Source organism: Lithobates pipiens, unplaced genomic scaffold, assembly GCF_037356315.1.
Source record: "Lithobates pipiens isolate NorthernLeopardFrog02 unplaced genomic scaffold, aLitPip1_a1.2 Scaffold_13, whole genome shotgun sequence".
Taxonomy (NCBI): Eukaryota; Metazoa; Chordata; class Amphibia; order Anura; family Ranidae; genus Lithobates; species Lithobates pipiens.
Genome location: NW_027507718.1, coordinates 26,280,068 through 26,302,425, shown reverse-complemented (window position 1 = coordinate 26,302,425; position 22,358 = coordinate 26,280,068).

Below are 22,358 nucleotides of genomic sequence, written 5' to 3'. Positions count from 1 at the left end.
TGCCCCCTTCCTCATTTCCTGTTCCTTTGCATGTTTGTCACACTTAAGTGTTTCGGAACATCAAACCAATTTAAACAATAGTCAAGGACAACACAAGTAAACACAAAATGCAATTTGTAAATGAAGGTGTTTATTATTAAAGGTGAAAAAAAATCCAAACCATCATGGCCCTGTGTGAAAAAGTGATTCCCCCCCTTGTTAAAACATACTATAACTGTGGTTGTCCACACCTGAGTTCAATTTCTCTAGCCACACCGAGGCCTGATTATTGCCACACCTGTTCACAATCAAGGCATCACTTAAATAGGAGCTGCTTGACACAGTAAGGTCCACCAGAAGATCCTTAAAAGCTACACATCATGCCATGACCCAAAGAAATTCAGGAACAATTGAGAAAGAAAGTAATTGAGATCTATCAGTCTGGAAAGGGTTATAAAGCCATTTCCAAAGCTTTGGGAATCCAGCGAACCACAGTGAGAGCCATTATCCACAAATGGCAAAGACATGGAACAGTGGTGAACCTTCCCAGGAGTGGCCGGCCGCCCAAAATTACCCCAAGAGCGCAGCGACGACTCATCCAAGAGGTCACAAAAGACCCCACAACAACGTCCAAGGAACTGCAGGCCTCACTTGCCTCAGTTAAGGTCAGCGTTCATGCCTCCACCATCAGGAAAAGACTGGGCAAAAATGGCCTGCATGGCAGAGTTCCAAGGAGAAAACCACTGCTGAGCAAAAAGAACATCAAAGCTCATCTCAATTTCTCCACAACACATCTTGATGATCCCCAAGACTTTTGGGACAACATTCTGTGGACCGATGAGACAAAAGTGGAACTCTTTGGAAGGTGTGTGTCCAAGTATATCTGGCGTAGAAGGAACACTGCATTTCATAAAAAGAACATTATACCAACAGTAAAATATGGTGGTGGTAGTGTGATGGTCTGGGGCTGTTTTGCTGCTTCAGGACCTGGAAGACTTGCCGTGATAAAAGGAACTATGAATTCTGCTGTCTACCAAGAGATCCTGAAGGAGAATGTCCGACCATCTGTTCGTGTACTCAAGCTGAAACGAACTTGGATTCTGCAGCAGGACAATGATCCTAAACACACCAGCAAGTCCACCACCGAATGGCTGAAGAAAAACAAAATGAAGACTTTGGAGCGGCCTAGCCAAAGTCCTGACCTGAATCCTATTGAGATGTTGTGGTATGACCTTAAAAAGGCCGTTCATGCTCGAAAACCCTCTAATGTAACTGAATTAGGACAATTCTGCAAAGATGAGTGGGCCAAAATTCATCCAGGACGCTGTAAAAGCCTCATTACCACAAACCAAAATTATCGCAAACGCTTGGTTGCAGTTGTTGCTGCTAAGGGTGGCCCAACCAGTTATTAGGTTTAGGGGGCAATCACTTTTTCACACAGGGCCATGATGGTTTGGATTTTTTTTCACCTTTAATAATAAACACCTTCATTTACAAATTGCATTTTGTGTTTACTTGTGTTGTCCTTGACTATTGTTTAAATTGGTTTGATGTTCCGAAACACTTAAGTGTGACAAACATGCAAAGGAACAGGAAATGAGGAAGGGGGCAAACACTTTTTCACACCACTGTATGCCAAAATCAGGCAATTTTAGGGACTCCGAGCAATTAATTCAAGGAGTTGAAAAGGCTGAATATTTTTATCATTAATGCATTACATTACATCACAACAATAACATTGTGTGTGTATAGCAGACCCACAGCACAACATAATAATTAGCAGAACAAGAGATTGTCACCTCATGGAGCAAATACTATAAGTAGGGATGAGCTTCGTGTTCGAGTCGAACGTACGTTCGACTCGAACATTGGCTGTTAGGCCGTTCGGCGAATTCCGAACGTTTGGGCCGTTCGCGTCAAAATTCGAGTGACGCGCGCGCGGACCACAATGCACTGCGGTGGCGCAGTGCATTGCTGCCCCATGATTGGCCAAGCATGCACTGTGACCCCGCATGCTTGGCCAATCGCAGCGCCGGCAGCGAGGAGAGCCATGATTGGCCACAGGCATCCTGCCTGTGGCCAATCATAGCTCAGGCTGTGTAGTGCACGCCCCACACTATATAAGGCCGCCTTTGAGGCGGCCTCGTGTAGTGTGTTACTTAGCATCTGAAGCAGTGGGTGTTCTGTGTACCTTCAACACAGTACACACCAATCGTTTTTGGCTGATTTCCTATCTTGCTGCTGTGTAGCGGTTGTTGTCTGTGCCCTGACTGCAGTATACACCACTATATTCACCTCACCTATATAGCTAGTGATCTAGCTTTAACCACTTAACAACTGCCCATTGCCGATTAACGCCTTCAGGGGGGTTGTTTAACTCTGAGAGGCCGTTAATTAACGGCCTCCCAGAATTCTGCTCTCGCGTGCCCCGAGGTGTGCGCACTCGAGAGCATCCGTGACCGCCGGGTCGCATCACGGATCACGGTAAACGCCCGCTCATAGCGGCCGTTTACCACGTGATTGCTCCGTCAAATGACGGAGTGATCACTTGGAAACAAACCGGCGTCATGTTATGACGCCTGTTCCTCCCTCCCCTCTCTGTACCGATCGGTACAGCGGAGGGGAAAGAGATCGGTGTCAGCAGCGATGTGGGCTGCATCTGCAGTGCCCACATCTCTGCTCACCGAATTTAACCCCTCAATTCCCTGCCAATACTCTGCAATACCAGTGCATATTCTGCAGTACCCTGCCATTACTCTGCAGTACCCCGCCATTACTCTGCAGTGCAGTACCCTGCCATTACTCTGCAGTGCAGTACCCTGCCATTACTCTGCAGTACCCCCCATTACTCTGCAGTAACCCCCATTACTCTGCAGTACCCCCCAATACTCTGCAGTACCCGCCATTACCCTGCAGTACCCGCCATTACCCTGCAGTACCCGCCATTACTCTGCAGTACCCCCAATACTCTGCAGTACCCTGCCATTACTCTGCAGTGCAGTACCCTGCCATTACTCTGCAGTACCCTGCCATTACTCTGCAGTACCCGCCATTACACTGCAGTACCCCCAATACTCTGCAGTACTCTGCCATTACTCTGCAGTGCAGTACCCTGCCATTACTCTGCAGTACCCCCCATTACTCTGCAGTAACCCCCATTACTCTGCAGTACCCTGCCATTACTCTGTAGTACCCCCCAATACTCTGCAGTACCCTGCTATTACTCTGTAGTACCCCGCCAATACCCCGCCAATACTCTGTAATACCCTGCCATAAATTGCCATACCCAGCCATACTCAGAGATACCCAGCCATACTCGGTGATACCCTGAAATACCCAGCCATAGACGCCCCCCACCCCTCACCGCCCTCCGGTGCTTCTACCAACTCGCCAGTACGATCAAAGCCAGAATCTTTTTTTATTTTTTTTATTTCAGGCTTCCCAGCCTAGAGGTGAGATGTGGGGTCATATTGACCCCCCAGATTTCACTGTAAAGAGGACCTGTCACCCCATATTCCTATTACAAGGGATGTTTACATTTCTTGCAATAGGAATAAAAGTGATCAAAAATATATTTTTGGGGAAAAAAATGTCAAACTAAAATAAATAAAGTAAAATGAACAATAAAAAAATAAAATAAAAATTAAAGCGCCTATGTCCCCATGTGCTCGCATGTGCCACACATGTGAGGTATCGCCGAGAATGTTAGAGCGAGAGCAATAATTCTAGTCCTAGACCTCCTCTGCAACTCAAAACATGTAACCAGTAAAAAAACAATTAAAGCGTCGCCTATGGGGATTTTTTAAGTAGCGACGTTTGGCGCCATTCCACGGGCATGTGCAATTTTGAAGAGTGACATGTTTGATATCTATTTACTCAGCATAACTTCATCTTTCACTTTATGCAAACATTGGGCTAACAAGTGGTTAATAATAGAGCTTGCAGTCAGTAGTGTTAGGAGATAGTGCGTGCTGTCTGCGTGCTCTGTACCCAGTACATACCGCTATAATATAGGGCAGGCCCCTACTTTCAAACATCCAACTTAGAAACATCTCCTACTTGCAAACGCAAGGAGACAGCAGCAAGTGAGATGAAAAAAGATGGACGACAAAACAAATTATACAGGGGTGATAACCCTTTCCTATGTTTTCCAAAAAGCTTAAAGATAGTTTTTTTGACTGGAGCTACACTTTAAAAATGTACCGGTTGAAAATGACAAACAGATTCAACTTAACACAACAAACCTACACAGTCCCTGTCTTGTTTGCACCGCCTGCATACTGCTGTTCTGAGTATATAGGGCCTGGGGGCCACACGCATTTCCTTTTTTTAATATGGGTACGGGGTTCCCCTTAATATGCGTACAAGACCCAAATAGGCTGGTAATGGGCAGGGAGGGCTACCCATGCCATGTTTCTCAATGATTTTCAACCATATTGCAGGAACCAGATATAACATTAAAACCGCAAGCAGTTTTAAATGGTGTTATTTCCGTTTAATGTCATTTTGTGCAGGGAATGTTCTAAACACGGGAAACACGTGGCACTTCACAGGCATACTACAGACACCCCCCAGGCACCATATTTAAAGGAATATTTCACTTTTTTTTTCACTTTAATCGTCATTAAAATCAGTGCTCCCGCCAAAACGGACGTTTTTAAAACTTTTTTTTGCAGTGACCCATGTCCCCTGAGGCAGGAGGCAGGTCCCCAAACCCTTTTTAGGACACTATCTTGCATATTAGCCGTTAAAATTAGCACTTTCCAATTCGAACGTTCGAGTCCCATAGACTTCAATGGGGTTCTAACGTTCGTACCGAACGCGGGGGTCGTTCGCAAGTTCTGGTGCGAACCGAACTGGGGGGTGTTCGGCTCATCCCTAACTGTAAGTTACATTTGCACTATTGAAGAAAATGGGCAAAATGTAAAAGTAATTTGGATTCCTAGAAGACAGATAAGAAACACAAACAGTAATTCCAAGGAAATACGAGTTTAGTTTAAAATAAAATGTATTGGACAAATTTAGCTGTAAAGCAGCTGCCCCTCTACCCACAAAGTACTCCAGATATTTTTGGCAGACTTCTCAAGCACTTTGGGAGGGTAAGCCAGCACAGTCCCTTTCTAGAGCCGTCATCACTGTTGTTTCTGCTGCAAAGTCAGCCTCAGTCGAAATTGAGGCCAGATAGCTGGCTGCATTCCTCCTTAAATAGTTGTGAAGAATGCAGCAGCACAACACCACATGGTTGAGTTTATATTTTGCGAGGTTCATCGCTATCATGAAAATCCGTAACCGACTTGCCATGTCGTCAGTGACATTCTCCACCACTCTTCTGGCATGAAAGAGCCGGTATTTGAAAAACCTTTACTCTGGGGTCATGTTCCTCATGGGGAACAGCCTCATGGGATGTTCCCCCAGAACAAAAGCCTCATCCACTACAAAAACAAAGTTGAGGCCCTCCACATTCTCCTCAGGAGGTGGCAACCGCAAGGTGCCATTTTGTAGCCATCGGTAGAACTCTATCAGAGCTATCACTCCTCCGTCAGAGTTTCGGCCGTTCTTGCCAACATCCAGGTATAAAAACTCATAATTGTCTGACACCAACACTAACATGACAATACTACAAAACCCCTTGCAGTTGAAGTAATAAGAGCTCGACTTGGGTGGTGGCACAATCCTCCCATGCTTCCCATCATTAGCACCACCACAATTGGGAAAATGCCACTGGTGGTGAAATTGGGAAGCCACAGTCTGCCATTCCTGTGGGTTTGAAGGAAACTGTGCAGTCAAACAAGAAAAAAATTGTACTTTTTCACATAACATTACAAGCAGATTAGACACAAACATTCTTGGCCAACATAAGTATAACATTTATTGAAATGAGTATATAAAGACAAAACTATAAGGTCAACCTATCAGATTCTTCGCCCCCTCTGGTGGCCCATTGGAAAAATGTTATGGCGGGGGGATGGGTAGATGTTTTGGACAGGTAACCCTCTCCACTTCCATGAGAGCTAAACGCATTAAACTAAATGCTAAGGCCAGCCTCTCCTTACTTACACTATTGGCAGCCCACTGGACTGGTAATAAGCATCAAAATCCAAAAATATGGATACACATAGAGATGGCCTTGCTGTTCGCTCGGCAGTCAGTTTGCGGCAAATTTTTGTTCACAATTTGCCAAACCGGCGGACTGCTGGCGCTGTTCACGCGGCGGACATATGCGTTTACATTGTGAAGAACTTTGACCCATGATGACACATCCATCAAGGGGTACAGGACAGCCAATTGAGACATTTCAGCACATGGACAATTGGACATACCCCCTACCTTATAAATAGACCTGATCTGGTGGCCATTTTACATTCTGTCTTTTGTCAGTGTAGGGACAGGACGCTGTGTAGAGCAGGGACAGTCAGTGTAATCACTAGCTATTAGGTCCACAAAAGTCCTTTTAAGGACTGGTATAGGTGTACAGTATATAGGTTTGTAATACATTTAGAATATACTTTCTTTCAAAGATACAAAGTATATTCTGGTGCACTGCTGCTGACTGCTGTGCTGCTGAGTGCACTGCTGATCGATTCTGCAGCTTTCTTTTGTCAGTGTAGGGACAGGACGCTGTGTGGAGCAGGGACAGGACGCTGTGTGGAGCAGGGACAGTCCGTTTAATCACTTACTATTAGGTCCACAAAGGTCCTTTTGAGGATTGGTATAGGTGTACAGTATATATGGTTGTAATACACTTAGAATATGCTTTATTTCAAGTATATTATGGTGCACTGCTGACTGCTGTGCTGCTGAGTGCTTGCTGACCGATTCTGCAGCTGTCTTTTATCAGTGTAGGGCGGGACAGTTTGGTGTTTGGAGCAGGGACAGTCTGCAAATCATTAGCTACTAGGTCCACAAAGGCCCTTTTAAGGACTGGTATAGGTGTACAATATATAGGGTTGTACACGTATAATATACTTTCTTTAAAATATAGAAAGCATATTATACTTGACTGCTGTGCTGCTGAGCTGAATGCTGCCCGATTCTGCAGCTGTCTTTTATCAGTGTAGGGACTGAGGGACAGTTTGGTGTTTGGAGCAGGGATAGTCTGCAAATCACTAGCTACTAGGTCCACAAAGGTCCTTTTATAGGTGTACAGTATATAGGGTCGTACACGTATAATATACTTTGTTTCAAATATAGAAAGCATATTATAGTGCACTGCATGCAGTGCTGCTGACCGATTCTGCAGCTGTCGTTTCTCAGTGTAGGGAGGGACAGTTGACAGCTGGTGTCAGAGCTCTCTATCACGGTGCTGGTGTGGTGTCAGTGATCTCTATCTCGGTGCTGGTGTCAGCGCTCTCTATCTCGGTGCTGGTGTGGTGTCAGTGCTCTCTCTCTATCTCGGTGCTGGTGTCAGTGGTCTCTATCTCGGTGCTGGTGTCAGTGCTCTCTATCTCGGTGCTGGTGTCAGTGATCTCTATCTCGGTGCTGGTGTCAGTGCTCTCTCTCTATCTCAGTGCTGGTGTGGTGTCAGTGCTCTCTATCTCAGTGCTGGTGTGGTGTCAGTGCTCTCTATTACGGTGCAGGTGTGGTGTCAGTGCTCTCTATCTCAGTGCTGGTGCCAGTGCTCTCTCTCTATCATGGTGCTGGTGTCAGTGCTCTCTATCACGGTGCTGGTGTCAGTGCTCTCTATCTCAGTGCTGGTGTCAGTGCTCTCTATCATGGTGCTGGTGTCAGTGCTCTCTATCATGGTGCTGGTGTTGGTGTCAGTGCTCTCTATCTTGGTGCTGGTGTGGTCTCGGTGCTCTCTATCACGGTGCTAGTGTGGTGTCAGTGCTCTATCTCTATCTCAGTGCTGATGTCAGTGCTCTCTCTCTATCTCGGTGCTGGTGTGGTCTCAGTGCTCTCTATCACGGTGCTGGTGTCAGTGCTCTCTATCACGGTGCTGATGGGGTGTCAGTGCTCTCTATCTCGGTGCTGGTGTCAATGCTCTCTATCTCGGCGCTGGTGTGGTCTCAGTGCTCTCTATCTCGGTGCTGGTGTCAGTGCTCAGTCTCTATCACGGTGCTGGTGTCAGTGTTCTATCTCAGTGCTGGTGTCAGTGAGGGAGATAGCAGCGGAGAAGCCAATCAGCAGGCAGTGCCAGCACCATGGCTGAAAATCAGCACTGGACTGGCACCTCCGGACTATTGCAGTGGAGCCCTGCATAGGTGGGGGTAAGGGCCGGGCAGAGGGAGGGGCTCAAGCACAGGTTGGCACACTGGGACACTGGCACAGGACTGCGCTGCCCTGACTGTGACACTGATCATCTCCTGCACCCCCTTCATAGCCTGATATGACCTTGCCTCTCCTCCATGGCCTTCATGTGCTCCTGAATTGTCAAAATTTCACAGATAAAATAAGAATGCTTGTCGTTGTCGATCCCATACTTTTGTTATGTCAGTGCCCATGTTGTGGGACTATGTGTGCACAGCTAGTAAGTATTTTGTGGCTGAAAATATGACCTGGAGATTTTTAAGGTTCGCCTGCCATTAAAGTCAATGGGGTCCGCCGCAAACTTTGCGGTTCACAAACTTTTGGCCACGTTCGTGGTCCGCGTTCGCGAAACATCCCATCGGAAGTTCATCCATCACTAGATACACACTGTCCAAATTGAAGCACATTTTTACATTCTGAAATTACCTATCAATATAATAGGAGACCAAAACTTTCAACAGTACCATTTGAAAGTTTTCAGGCAGGCCCTTGCACTACATGCTTTGGTGAATGCATCCATAAATATGACCACAACAGAGGTATAGTTTGTATGGGTTTGCCAAAGTCAGCAGATAGAGTATTGGTATCGGTTGACTTAGCAGTTGGGGAGGGGTTCAAAATGAATTTGGGCCCCAAAAAGCCTCTTGAACCCTGCCCGAATTTGAGGACAACAATAAAATTTGTACACATTTTGGGGGGGTGTAGGGTAAGCACTAAAATGTAGCTGACAAAATACATTATTAAGTTACTAGGCTAGGTGTGTATGGGCACAGGATAGCATGCTGGGGAAGTTAGTGAAGGCAAATATACATGAAGGACAACAAAGGAGCATTAAAAGCTTACAGCATGCATGAGGACAAAGAGGACATTCACAGCATATTACAATAATGGTAGTTATGGAATGAAGAAATGAATACAATACATAAGCAAACATTAAATACATAGAATAGTGATGTTAATGGTGCATGCGCGTAGTCTCCCAAGATGGCGGCGTAAGCCCGGAGCTCCGCACAGTGTGGATTCCAGCTACCAGGCTCCCCACAGATAATGGAGAAAAGGCAGGGGAGACATTTGATAACCATTACATGCCAGGCAGACAGGCCAGAAGAGCGTTGGGACTTCAGTTCGAGTCCGCAGATGGACGGGACATTCCTAAGATGGCGGCCTCAACACAACCACGAGACCAGGCAGCAGAGGATTCCTACATTACAGCCAGGCAAGTGCTGAAACCGGCCACCCTCTCATATACCCCCCTGATCTCAGGCCCCGCTCCTGCAGGGGAAACCCCCTCCCCAGCCTCTACAGTGTCCCTGATAGAGCGCTCCATAGGACCCCATGGGATGTCCTTATCTGCAGCTTCTCCTATTCACTCTGACTCCATTACAACCTAGCCTGTGCAGGCTCTTGATGTAACTTTAAATGTATCAGAACTTTTCATTAAAATCTCAGAGATGCTTGACAGAGGCTTGACTCAAAATGCAGACAGGATCACAGGAGAAATTAGAGCAGATTTCCAGAATCTGGGCTCCAGAATTGAACATATTGAGCATAAGCTGGACATTACTAATATCACTGAACAATATGAACTATTCCTCACTGATCCCAGCGCCCAAAAGGAAAGCAAGTTCTCAAAATCTCATCCAATTAACAGCTGCTATCATTAATTAAATTACCAATAATATAGACATATAGTATAAATCAACCCTTATCCTTCATGACATTACACTATATTGACAGCGCTAAAATAAAAATATTTTACAATCCAATATGCATAAAAAGTATATAAATACAGAAAAAAAGAGATGACAGTTTCTCAAGGAATAGAATGCACCATAAGGTTTTTGAAAGTCTAAACACAGCTTTTTAAATGCCATCCATTGCAGTATTCCCGAGGTGATGAAAAAGATAGTCCAACTCCCAGTGAAAGACACCAATGCGTAGTAACTTCACACTAAGGCCGCGTACACACGGGCGGACTGTTCGCCCAACCTTGTCCGCTGAACAGTGTTTGGGCGGACAGTCCGCTCGTGTGTGGGCTTTCAGCGGACAGTTTGAGCGGACAGTTGGACGGACAAAGTCTTTCGGAAATTCCGAAAAACTGTCCGCTGAAACTGTGTTTGAGCGAACAGTCCGCCCGTGTGTGGGCCTGTCCGCTGTACTTTCGAAATGAGCGGACTGTTCCCGCTCGGAAAGTCCGCCCATTTCGAGCGCGTGTACAGGTAGGCGGGGCCCGCGAAGGAGACGTCGCGGGCTCCGCCGCCTGGAATGAGCTTTAAGGGGAACCCCAACGCCGAAAAAAATCGGCGTGGGGGTTCCCCCCAAGTCCACACCAGACCCTTGTCCGAGCACGCTACCCGGCCGGCCAGGAAAGGGGGGCGAGCGAGCGCGCCCCCCCTCCTGAGCCGTACCAGGCCGCGTGCCCTCAACATGGGGGGGTGCCTTGGGGAAGGGGGGGGCCGCGCGGCCCCCCCACCCCAAAGCACCTTGTCCCCATGTTGATGAGGACAAGGGCCTCTTCCCGACAACCCTGGCCGTTGGTTGTCGGGGTCTGCGGGCGGGGGGCTTATCGGAATCCGGGAGCCCCCTTTAAGAAGGGGGCCCCCGGATACCGGCCCCCCACCCTATGTGAATGAGTATGGGGTACAATGTACCCCTACCCATTCACCTGTGAAATAAAGTACAAATAAAAACACAACACAGGGGGAAAAAATATTTTATTGCACAGCCGGGGGTCTTCTCGCCGGACTCCTCCGCTATGTGTGTGTAGCTCTTTTGCCAGCGGAGGAGTCCGGCTTTCTTCCTCCCCGCCGCCGGCCTCTTCTCCCGACTTCGGGGGTCTTGTCCCCCTCTTCGGTTCTTCTGCCGGGCCACCGCGCCTGGTCCGGTGGCCCGGTCTTCTGTCGCCGCCGCCTTCCGTTCTTCTGTCGCCGCCTTCGGTTCTTCTGCCGGGCCACCGCGCCTTCTTGTAGCTCTTTTACAGGCGGTGGCCCGGTCTTCTGTCGCCGCCTTCCGTTCGTGTTCTTCTTCTTGTTCTTCTTGTTCTTCTCCAGGCGATGTTGACACGTCGCTCCCTCCGGCCGGAATGCCAGAGCCGCCCTGCGCTGTGACTTATATAGTGACAATGGGGCGGGGTCACATGGTATATGTCACATGGGTTGATGTCACATGGTGACCCCGCCCCCTTACGATGTCATAGTCCCCATGTGACATCAACCCATGTGACCAACCCATGTGACATATACCATGTGACCCCGCCCCATTGTCACTATATAAGTCACAGCGCAGGGCGGCTCTGGCATTCCGGCCGGAGGGAGCGACGTGTCAACATCGCCTGGAGAAGAACAAGAAGAAGAACACGAACGGAAGTCGGCGGCGACAGAAGACCGGGCCACCGCCTGTAAAAGAGCTACAAGAAGGCGCGGTGGCCCGGCAGAAGAACCGAAGGCGGCGACAGAAGAACGGAAGGCGGCGGCGACAGAAGACCGGGCCACCGGACCAGGCGCGGTGGCCCGGCAGAAGAACCGAAGAGGGGGACAAGACCCCCGAAGTCGGGAGAAGAGGCCGGCGGCGGGGAGGAAGAAAGCCGGACTCCTCCGCTGGCAAAAGAGCTACACACACATAGCGGAGGAGTCCGGCGAGAAGACCCCCGAAGACGGAAGACCCCCGGCTGTGCAATAAAATATTTTTTCCCCCTGTGTTGTGTTTTTATTTGTACTTTATTTCACAGGTGAATGGGTAGGGGTACATTGTACCCCATACTCATTCACATAGGGTGGGGGGCCGGTATCCGGGGGCCCCCTTCTTAAAGGGGGCTCCCGGATTCCGATAAGCCCCCCGCCCGCAGACCCCGACAACCAACGGCCAGGGTTGTCGGGAAGAGGCCCTTGTCCTCATCAACATGGGGACAAGGTGCTTTGGGGTGGGGGGGCCGCGCGGCCCCCCCCTTCCCCAAGGCACCCCCCCATGTTGAGGGCACGCGGCCTGGTACGGCTCAGGAGGGGGGGCGCGCTCGCTCGCCCCCCTTTCCTGGCCGGCCGGGTAGCGTGCTCGGACAAGGGTCTGGTGTGGACTTGGGGGGAACCCCCACGCCGATTTTTTTCGGCGTTGGGGTTCCCCTTTAAGCCCATTCCAGGCGGCGGAGCCCGCGACGTCTCCTTCGCGGGCCCCGCCTACCTGTACACGCGCTCGAAATGGGCGGACTTGCCTCCGCCTTACGTGGGCGAGTCCGTTCATTTCAAAAGTTGAGCGAACTGTTTGCCCAACCTTGTTCGTCAAACAGTCCGCTCGTGTGTGGGCAAGTCCGCTCATGCAAATTTTGAGCGGACTGTTTGACAAACTGTTTGCCGAACAAGGTTGGGCGAACAGTCCGCGCGTGTGTACGCGGCCTAAGTGACACCAGTTATGGTAAAACACTTACCAGAACTTAAAGGGTTACATGTACATCACAAAACACATTGGTTCCTCAGATTCCTTGTCATAATGCTTCCAATCAAACCAAATGCCAATATGGTTGTCAGCACTAATAGTTTAAATTCGCTCTATCTTTGGTTCAATAGTACTCCATTCAGCATAGATTCACGTGTACGAAAAATAAAAATATTCCATAGTGCAAACCATTTTATTTATTTAAAATTCTCATGCGCTTAATAAAAACATACGTACACAATGTACAATCATCAGGTCTTTAATCATACGCAGAGCGATCAGGTTTGTCTCACCGCAGTCCTGAGATGCAAAGATAGCAATTGTTCTCAGCGTCCACGGCGGGTCCCGGGTAAAATTTCAAACCTTCTCCCCTGCGATGACGTACGGCTGCTTAGTCACGCCCATACACGTTCCGTCACTACGTCTTCGTCTGTGGGCGTGACCAAGCAGCCCAGCTCATACGTTTATGTACAAGACCGGCGGCGCGCTTATAGGGGGACATGGCTCAAAGACACTCCTCCATCCAACCTTTCAGTTGATCAGCACCGCCTACCTTCAATAGTAAAACTCATATGTTTATGTACAGGAACAGCGGCGCGCTGATAAGGGGACAAGATACAGAGGCACTCCTCCATCCAACCTCCCAACTAATCAGCGCCGCCTAACCTCAATAGTAAACGCTCATTACGGGAATAACAAGATAGGCTGTTACCAAGACACCGAGACTCACAGCGTAATGATCCACGTCAGATAACATGATCCTCAGTGTCCTGCTGGAGCGTTCAGTGTAAACAAAAGACAGATACTAAGACCATCCATTGTAAGGCAGTCATATATCTATGATACCCATTGTCATTCCCGCTCACAGAGCATTGATTAATAATTCGTCCTGCCTACAATTAAAAATCAATAACTAATCCAGATAAAAAAGCTGGCAACAATATATATCTGATGATTCAGAAAATTACATCAAAATTATAATAAACCGCTTCAATTGAAAATGACAGCAATTTAGCATTTACATTACATGAAGTATTTACAGAAAACATTGCTATTAGTACAGAGACTAATATACAAATATTATAAATAATAGAACAATAAAATAAAATACAGTAAAATACAAAAAGCAGGGGGAAATATATTCCTAATCCCCTACATATCAAAACATCTCAAGATTTGTCACTGAAAATCAGTGATAGTTGTTTTCCACAAATATCACTGAAAACAGTATTATATTTAACACCGAAAGAATTAATACCAATCATCTCGCAGTAATTATTCTAATAAATTGCTCTTAATAAGAAAATCCTCCAAACCAAAAATATTTAATGAAATAAGAATAAGAAAAATGGAAAAAATAAAAATAAAAGAACAATAAAATGAGAATAAAAATAAATATAAATAATTAAAAATTAAAATACAAATAAAATAAAAAATAAAAATAAAAAAATGAAAATAAATATCAAAGTAAATGTAAAAATAAATAAAATAAAATAAAAATAAATGAAAATAAGCCAAAAATGAAAAATAAATGGAAAACTACAGTAACCCCACTAGAACCCCAATAGAACTCCCTTGTCAAAACAAATGACCCTAAAATTTCCTAAGAGAGGGCTGGATACTACCATTAATAATCCATAAAATTCCTTAAAAGAGGGCTGGGCACTACCCTCAGTAGTCACTGATGAAGCAGTTCACGTCCACCTCTATATTTAGGCCATGGGGACTCAACGTATTAGCACGAAAAATCCATTCAGTTTCTCGTTTTGATATTTCTCTGACTAGATTACTACCCCTCCATACTGGAAAAATCCTATCTATGCCCCAAAATTTTAGACCTGTAGGATCCCTATTATGCTTAAGTCTGAAATGTAAAACTCTGTGGTCCCTGTATTTTATAGAGAAGTTATAAATATGTTTTACATTTACTTTGATATTTATTTTCATTTTTTTATTTTTTATTTTATTTGTATTTTTATTTTTTATTTTTATTTATTTATATTTATTTGTATTCTCATTTTATTTATTTTTTTTATTTATTTATTTTTTCTTATTCTTATTTCATTATATATTTTTGGTTTGGAGGATTTTCTTATTAAGAGCAATTTATTAGAATAATTACTGCGGGATGATTGGTATTGATTCTTTCGGTGTTAAATATAATACTGTTTTCAGTGATATTTGTGGAAAACAACCATCACTGATTTTCAGTGACAAATCTTGAGAGGTTTTGATATGTAGGGGATTAGGAATATATTTCCCCCTGCTTTTTGTATTTTACTGTATTTTATTTTATTGTTCTATTATTTATAATATTTGTATATTAATCTCGGTACTAATAGCAATGTTTTCTGTAAATACTTCATGTAATGTAAATGCTAAATTGCTGTCATTTTCAATTGAAGCGGTTTATTATAAGTTTGATGTATTATTCTGAATCATCAGATATATATTGTTGCCAGCTTTTTTATCTGGATTAGTTATTGATTTTTAATTGTAGGCAGGACGAATTATTAATCAATGCTCTGTGAGCGGGAATGACAATGGGTATCATAGATATATGACTGCCTTACAATGGATGGTCTTAGTATCTGTCTTTTGTTTACACTGAACGCTCCAGCAGGACACTGAGGATCATGTTATCTGATGTGGGTCAGCACGCTGTGAGTCTTGGTGTCTTGGTAACAGCGTATCTTGTTATTCCCGTAGTGAGCGTTTACTATTGAGGTTAGGCGGCGCTGATTAGTTGGGAGGTTGGATGGAGGAGTGCCTCTGTATCTTGTCCCCTTATTAGTGCGCCGCCGTTCCCATAAACATATGAGTTTTACTATTGAAGGTAGGCGGTGCTGATCAACTGAAAGGTTGGATGGAGGAGTGTCTTTGAGCCATGTCCCCCTATAAGCGCGCCGCCGGTCTTGTACATAAACGTATGAGCTGCGCTGCTTGGTCACGCCCACAGACGAAGACGTAGTGACGAAACGCATATGGGCGTGACTAAGCAGCCGTACGTCATCGCAGGGGAGAAGGTTTGAAATTTTACATGGGACCCGCCATGGACGCTGACAACGATTGCTATCTTTGCATCTCAGGACTGCGGTGAGACAAACCTGATCGCTCTGCATATGATTAATGACCTGATGATTGTACATTGTGTACGTATGTTTTTATTAAGCGCATGAGAATTTTAAATAAATAAAATGGTTTGCACTATGGAATATTTTTATTTTTTCTACACGTGAATCTATGCTGAATGGAGTACTATTGAACCAAAGATAGAGCGAATTTAAACTATTAGTGCTGACAACCATATTGGCATTTGGTTTGATTGGAAGCATTATGACAAGGAATCTGAGGAACCAATGTGTTTTGTGATGTGCCTGTAACCCTTTAAGTTCTGGTAAGTGTTTTACCATAAGGGGTGTCACTTAGTGTGAAGTTACTACGCACTGGTGTCTTTCACTGGGAGATGGACTATCTTTTTCATCACCTCGGGAATACTGCAATGGATGGCATTTAAACACCTGTGTTTGGACTTTCAAAAAAAAACCTTTGGTGCATTCTATTCCTTGAGAAACTGTCATCTCTTTTTTTTCTGCATTTATATACTTTTTATGCATATTGGATTGTAAAATATTTTTATTTTAGCGCTGTCAATATAGTGTAATGTCATGAAGGATAAGGGTTGATTTATACTATATGTCTATATTATTGATAAGCTGGACATCACAATCTCCAGAGCAAACCAAAACACAGACCAGTTGCACTTTTTACAGGAGCAGATTGAAGCAGCCCAGGCCCGGATTAACAATCTTGAGAATCGCTTGAGGAGGGACAATTTTAGGATTAGGTAGATCCCTGAAACAGTTACTGATGTCCTGTCTGCTGTGAAGGAAGTTGTTAAACACCTGATCCCCTCTATCCCATCTTACAAGCTGGAATTGGATAGAGCGCACAGATCTCTAGGTCCTCCAAGGAAAGATGGAACTCCGAGAGACATCGTGGTGTAACCACACTATTACTCCATCAAGGAGGAGGTGATGAAACGTTCTCGCCAACAGGACTGTATACAGTATCAAGATCAGTACATACAAATTTTCGCTGCTATCTCCCCTTTTACCATTCCAAAAAGGAGGTAATTGAAACCCTTTCTTGCCGCTCTCACCAAGAATGATATCTTACAAGGGCAAACAGCATACAATACATAGCTTCCCTGAAGGTGAGCGTTTACTTTCGGAACTCAAGCTTATTTCACTGGACTTGGAGATGGACACATTCAACTCTCAACAGGGGTCTGCCAAACAACCTACACCTCAGAGCCCCACATCACCTCTGTGGGGAAAGGCCAAACCCAAGAGAGTCAAGAACAACCTGCCCCCCTGATATTGCTACACATAATCTCCTGGTTGGTCCTTGCTTTCTTTAACTGCTAATACTTTCAGGTTGGAAGACTCACCTGAGAACTTTACCCGGAACTGAATTGGATTTGCCCCCTAACCCTCTGATTGCTGCTCATATGCAGTCATGGGGCCTAGATCCCTTCACCCTCACTGACATTGAAAATATCACTTTTTGTCCCAACTAGTACATACCATTCTCCCTTGGACATGTTCCCCTAAGGTGGACATTTTAGTCTATATCACCACATAGGGAGACTGTTAGCTGTTTCCGAGTTATAGCATGTTTCACAGTTATAACACTGTATAGGGTCGGGGCTGATGCCTTGCATCCCATTCTACTACCCAGACAGGAATTCTTCATCTCTGGGTAGTGGTACTATAGCCCAGTAGAAGGGCTATACAAAGGTTGTTGTTCTGATTGAGGGGAGGAAGACCTCCTCCTTACATTAATCCGGGCCTGTTTTTTTTTTTTTTTTTTTTTAAATAAAATTTTATTGAAAAAGGCATAGAACAAATTGTACATAATACAAAGGCGAAAATGTTCTCATTGAAATAGAAAGATCGAGTGAAAACAATCATACAGCTTAGGGTTTGGTAGTAACTAAACGGTGTGTACATAGCTTAAGGGAAGACTAACCATTCTCCCCGAAGAAGGGAGAAGGGGAAGCTTCAACTGGATGGATCTGGTGGTCAGAAGGTAACCTGGTGTGTTTTATAAAAGCGAACTACAGGATAAAAGAAAATATATACTGAATATGAAATAAAATAAATATGAAATAAAATAACCGTGGGGGGGGGGGGGAGTGGTCAGTAGCAGGTGCAGTTCATTGCATAGTGGGGGGGGGGGGGAGGTGCTGCACAGAGCCCGGCTGTCCATGGAAGGTGAGGAGTCCCCGTGAGGGGGGAGAGGGAGTCAGGAGCACAGAGACCCGTTTGGTATGGTTTCAGGTTGCAGCGATTATCGCCGTTGGCACGTGTCCCTTATGGATGAAGGAGTGGTCCTCAAGGTGGGCTCGTTCCTGTGGGGTGAGTCTAGATGCCATATAGAAGCCCCATCTGTTGTGAAAACGTAGTTTGGCTTTGGCGTGGAGAAAGCTAGTATTCAATTTGTCCCGAAAGAGGAGATGCATAAGTTCTCTGTCTACTTGTGGAACAGAGGGTTTAGTCGTGGTTGTCCAGTTGGCTAGGATGGTTCTCCTAGCGAGTAACAAGCAGAGCAAGGCCCACTCCTTGCCCAGAGGTGTGGGGGTAGCCGACCAGGGGAGTAGTTTGGGGTCCCAATACCCAAAAATAAGGAGTAGCGGGTCCTTGGGGAGTTTCAGGAGTGTTATCTTGAAGATAAAAGCCAAAATTCCATCCCAGAATGATGAGATGACCAGGCAAGACCAATAGCGGTGGGTAAGGGAGGGTCTCGGATGCTGGCATAGAGGGCACAAAGAAGCAGCAGATTGACACGAAGGTGAGGAATGTAGAAAAGGTATGTGCGCTCGATGTACAATTTTTAGTTGGGTTTCCCTCCAAGTTTCATTTGGTACCAAATTATAGACTGTTTGGAGTCCGTGTAGGATCTTATCCACAATATCGGTACTTGGGAAATCTTTGGCCCAGTTAGAGACCGAGGAAGATTCCAGAGAGGGTGTAGTATTCAGTAGTAGAGGTTTGTAAATATCAGAGATGCCATAAGAGTCTTTGTGGAGAAGTACTTCGATGAAAGAGGATTGGAATCTTGCATGTTCCGCTCTGCAAGTTTTCTGCAAGAAGCTGAGGCATTGGCCATGGTGGAAGGCAGAGGAATCCGGCAAGGAGAACTTGACAGCTAGCCGGCGGAAGGGAAGTGCTCGACCAGAGTCCGGGTCACATAAGGAGAAGAAGGTGTCGAGGCCCTGTTGACGCCATGTTTCATAGGGTTGGCGGTCCAACCCCGGGGTAAAGTGCGGGTTGCCTTGTATCGGGAGATGTCTAGAAATGAAGGTAGACAGCTTAAGGCTCTTCCGTGTTTCTCTCCAGGCAATAGCCGTGTCTCTCAGTAAAAGGTTGTGTTGCAATGACGGATCTAATTGTTTCCATTTGCAGTGGAGAAGAGCAGCTAGGGAGTAAGGATGGGTCATTGCAGCTTCCAGTGGGTAATTAGAGCAGCGGGATTTTTGGGATATCCAGTCTAGACCTACCCTCAAAAGACATGCTAGGTTATACATTCTAAGATTGGGAAGGCTAATACCCCCTTCGCTCCTGGGAAGGTGAAGTTTAGAGAAGGCTATGCGGGGTCTCTTGCCTCGCCACAGGAATTTAGAGATTGCTGAGTTTAAAAGTTTTGTATCCTTATGTCTAAGGAGTAAGGGTATCGTCTGAAGGGGATACAGGAGGCGTGCAAAGCTGACCATTTTTACCAGGTGACACCTTCCCAAGAGCGAAAGAGGCAGATCCATCCAGTTGTCTAATTCCTGTATAAGTTTGGCAAAGAGGGGGGGTAGTTCAGGTGGTAGAGAGATGAGGGGAGCCTCCCTATCTTAATGCCCAAGTACGTGATATGGGTTCTGGCTACTTTGAAAATGGAGTGGTTTGCCCATGTCGGGGGTGGAAGGGATCCCAGGGGGAGTATTTCGCTCTTGGAGTAGTTAATACGCAGTCCCGAGCACTGTCTGAAACGGTCAAATAAGGATTTAATCGTGGGCATGTCTGTTGAAGGGTTGGCGGAGAATATCAAGACATCGTCAGCAAAGAGGGAGGTTCTTAATTCGTGCGACCCGATTTCGATCCCGTGTAGCGGAGCTTTATATGTCAGGTATCTGGATAGTGGCTCCAAGGCCAGATTAAAGAGGAGTGGGGACAGGGGGCAACCTTGTCTGGTTCCCTTATGTAGCCGGAACTCATCCGAGAGGAGGCCAGCGGCCACCAGTCTGGCTGCAGGGGATGTGTACATGGAGCTGATCAGGTGTAGAAATGGTCCGGTGAAGCCCATATCCCCCAGTACCATGGATAGCCATTCAAAACTGACATTGTCAAAAGCCTTTTCGGCATCTAGAGTGATAATGGCTAGATCGCTGGTAGGGTGACATCTGGCATGTTCTAGTGCCATCATCACCTTCCTGATATTGATAGTTGCCGTTCTGCCCTTGACAAAACCTGACTGGGCGGAGTGGATCAGGGAGGGGATGATGTCAGCCAGTCTATTAGCAATTATTTTGGAAAGAATTTTGACGTCAAGGTTTAGAAGCGAGATAGGTCTATATGACCCAGGCTCTTGTGGGTCTTTACCCTTTTTTTCTAACAACTTAATAATTGCTTGGTTACCGGACGGGAGATAGGAGCCACCAGACCATATATGTTTGTAGACATCGGCCAGGGTCGGGGTTAGAAGTGCGTTTAAAGATTTATAAAACTCGCCTGATAGGCCATCCGGGCCTGGGGCTTTGGAGGAGGCTAGCTTACGAATCGTATCGGATATCTCCGAGGGGGAAATGGGGGCGATTAACAAATCGAGTTGAGCGGGAGATACTCGGGTCAATTGTACTTCGCCGAGGAAGTCGCGAGCAGTGGGTCGGTCAATAGGGTCCGCCGCATATAGGGAGGAATAAAAGCGGAGCATCGCCGCATTGATGCCCTTTGGAGTAGTCGCAACTGTGCCATCGGGGTCGCGTAGCGACGATATGACCGTGGGGCGGTAGGTTCCCTTGCATAGTCTGGCAAGAAGCTTGCCAGCCTTGTTGCCAAATTTGTGTAGAGTGGCGTCGAAGTGAGCACGTTTAGTGTTTTCCAAGGTTTCGGCCCAAGTGTCAAATGACTGCTTGGCTGTATGCCAGGCCTCGCGATTTTCGGGGGAGTTTAAGGCATAGAGTGCTCGCTGGGCCTGATGTAATCTGGAACTGGAGGCTTTGTATTGAGACTGGGCGTGTTTCTTGAATGAGGAGGCATAAGAGATAATGCGTCCCCTAAGGAACGCCTTACCTGCGTCCCAAAACAAGTGTGGGTTGTCAGCATGTATTGCGTTCGTCTGTGAATATGATGCCCATTCTTTCGTCATGTAAGCTTGAAAATCTGCGTTGTGCTGCAAATAGGAGGGGAAATGCCAAATTTTGGGATTGGGGTGTATGTCGGGGGTCTCTAGAGTCACTGATATCGGAGCATGATCTGATATGGCTATATCATGGATTTCCGCTGTCGGAAGGAAGGAGATTAAGTCATTAGAACTAAAAAAATAGTCAATCCTAGAAAAGACATTGTGGGGATAAGAGTAAAAGGAAAATTCTCGGTCGGTCGGGTGGTGTAGTCGCCAAATGTCATGTAGGTGAAGGGATTCCATAGTCATTGCCAGGCTCGTGAGAATAGTAACAGTCGAACAGAGTATGGGGCGCAATGATGAGGATTTGTCATCTACCGGGTGGGTAACGGAATTGAAGTCGCCCCCCACCAGATGCGGGAGGTGGGGGAAGTGCAGGAGCCAACTAGTCAATGCGCTGAAAAAAGGTTTTGTGGGGCTATTGGGGGCATAGACGTTCGTAATAGCAAGTTCCTTGGTCCCTATGAGGGCCCTGATCGTGAGGAGTCTGCCCTGTTGGTCTGTGTCCGTAGATAGGATCTTACAAGGAAGATTCTTATTAATAAGAATAAGAACCCCTGCTTTCCGGCCTACGGCCTCAGAACCTACCACCTCACCCACCCAGAGCTTCCTCATCCGAACAAAGTCCGATGAGGAGAGATGGGTTTCTTGTAGCAACGCTACGTCTGTTTTGAGTCTCTTGAGGTGTCGCAGTATCTTCAGACGTTTGTTGGGGGAACGAAGCCCTTTAACGTTCCACGAGACTACTTGTAGCATGGTGGAGCGTTAAAAGCGGTAACAGTGCGGATTAGTAGTACCATGTAGTAGGGAGGACCCGGGGCATGTAACAACAGGAGCTTTGCTCCAGATAGGGCTAGGGCAGCCCCTGGTAAGGTAGCAGCAAGGGAGAGTAATTTGGGGAAAAGTGCAGCTGTGGGAATAAGTAGAAGGAAGGGGCGGGGAAGGGAGCGGCAAATGTGCCAAGCATAACAACAAAGAAAGTAAAAACAACTCACTGTGAACTTCACTTTTTTCCGCATGGGGGTCACTGTGTAGACCAGCTCCCAGAACCAGGCCTCCGGACTGACATAGAAATGGCTGCCCTAAAAAGAAGGAGCATGGCACGCCGTCAACCCAGGCAAGGATCAGAACGAAGTGAAGTGGTCTGCACAGAAGAATCCACAGGGGGAACAAGTGGGTATAACCTGAGAGAAAATAAAAACACAAACATTGAGGAAAACAGTTATAATAGGACAATAAAAGAACAACCAGAA